The sequence below is a fragment of the Chrysochloris asiatica genome, unplaced genomic scaffold (assembly GCF_000296735.1).
Source record: "Chrysochloris asiatica unplaced genomic scaffold, ChrAsi1.0 scaffold00002, whole genome shotgun sequence".
Lineage (NCBI taxonomy): Eukaryota > Metazoa > Chordata > Mammalia > Afrosoricida > Chrysochloridae > Chrysochloris > Chrysochloris asiatica.
In genome coordinates, this window is record NW_006408520.1 from 52465490 (window position 1) to 52467654 (window position 2165).

At 40.1% G+C, this 2165-nt stretch overlaps 1 pseudogene; it reads left to right on the forward strand.

Moving 5' to 3' along the window:
* Window positions 1-1089: 1089 nt before the first annotated feature.
* Window positions 1090-1897, forward strand: LOC102816905 (annotated as a pseudogene).
* Window positions 1898-2165: the final 268 nt, after the last annotated feature.

Genomic DNA, 2165 nt, shown 5'->3' on the forward strand with positions numbered 1-2165 from the left:
TGACGTAAGTGTAGTGGATTACTAGCATATGACCCTTCTAGTCATGATCCCACAAAATGATTGGATGGGACTATACAAATAAAGTACTTGTGGCTCACCTAGAATATTGAGCAGCCTGCTGGTAGTGCAAATAAAATGCCTAGAACTCTTGAAGGGATGTGAGCATAAAAATAAGGTATATTGAACCATTGAAGGGGACTGGCCAATTTTGTCATATCACTAGATTTAAAAAGAGTCTAGAGGGAGACCTCACTACCACCAAAAAGAAAAATCAAGAGCAGAATGTCTTTAGAACTTGGGTCCCTGAGCTGAGACCCTCCTAGATCCAGAGGAAAAGGATTTGTAACTCTGGTGGCAGTGGATGATAGTGAGAGGCAGAGGAAAGCATGGCAGAGTCTAGTGGCAGAACAATTGCAGAAGTAGAACCAAGACACCAGCATGAGACTGCAAGATGGACATCCTGTTATACAAAGTGAGGTGACTACAATGTGCATGCTGACCTTTTGGAAAAAGGGTTATTGGAAGAGTGAGATACCTCTGGGCACTTGTTGGCAGAGCTTTCTAACACTTACTGAAGCAGGGTAGAAGCTGAAGAACTGAGAGGACAGGAAACAGGCTGAGGGCCTGGGATGCAGTGAAAGTATTTGAAAACTTGTCCTGATTGAATAACTGTATTGTGAGTTGTTTCTGTTATTTCCAAATAGTTCCTGATCCTGAATTTCAACCTGTTACTTTCTTAGAAAACTCCATAACTGGGTATTGTTTGTGAGTTCTGTGTAACCATTGCAATAAATTAGCAAACCCCAAAGAATAGTAGAGCATAGCGTGGGAGGCACAACCAGTGTCAGAATGGAATCAACTTTGGGCCAATGTTGATCTTGATTATGATCCTCCCTCTTGACATTAGGGGACCTTTGACATCGTCACACCATTTTCACAGGCATGAAGCAAAGAATTTATTCCTTTTGATTTTGTAAATAACTAATGGAATAACTTCATTACAGCAAAGAGTCAGTGTACAAGAGTATTAAGCGGTTTTTCCTGGCCAGCAACTCCTCTTTTGTGTGCTTCTTGGGCTCTGTTTGCAGCATGGCCCCCAAACACTCTTCTTTGTCCCTGCCTCAAATGAAGAAACCTAATCTGCAGGAGACTTTTGCTTCTCTGAACTTTCCAAAGGGAGAAAAAGAACAGCAGGAAGCAATTGAACTTATTGATGAAGTACAAAATGAAATAGACAGGCTTAATGAGCAAGCCAGTGAGGAGATTTTGAAAGTAGAACAGATATATAACAACCCCACCAACCATTCTTTCAGAAGAGCTCAGAATTGATTGCCAAAATCCTAAGCTTTTGGGTAACAACATTTTTCAACCATCTATAAATGTCTGTGTTGCTTGAGGATAAGGATGAAGAGGCACTGCATTGTTTGACCAGAGTTGAAGTGACAGAATATGAAGACAGTAAATCAGGTTCCAGAATAGATTTTATTTTGATGAAAAGCCTTACTTCTAAAATAAAGTTCTCACCAAAGAATTTCATCTGAAGGAGAATGGTGACCCATCCCCAAAATCAGCTGAAATCAAACAGAAATCTGAAAAGGACTTGAGAAAAAGCTTCTCAAGCAGAGAATAAAGCCAGCAGGAAGAGGCAGCACGAAGAACCTTTTTTAAATCTGATTTACTGATCATTCTGATACAGGTGCAGATGAGTTAGGAGAGATAATCAAAGATGATACAGTACTACATGGTTCCTGATATGGATGATGATGAAGGAGAAGAAGATGATGATTATGGAGAAGAAGGTTTGGAAGATATTGACGAAGAAGAGGATGCAGATGAAGGGGGTGAAGAGAATGATGAGGGAGAGGAATGAGAGGACGATGAAGGAGCAGATGACTAATAAGAACACTGATGGATTCCAACCATTTTTAAATTTCTTCAGTCCCTGGGAGAAAATTTCAGTCTTTTTTTTTCTTTTTCTTTTTCCTCTCTTGTGCTCAGTTGTCCCGTTCTTGAGGTCTCTTTTCTCTCCTCTATACCATGGTTCAAACTTATTCTGAGGGGAAATATCTTGAGCAGATACAGTGGGAAAAGAATCTGCACCCCATTCTGCTCCCAAATTAATTTGTATCCCTTCCTACCTCAACAAAATCTATGGAATCAATACA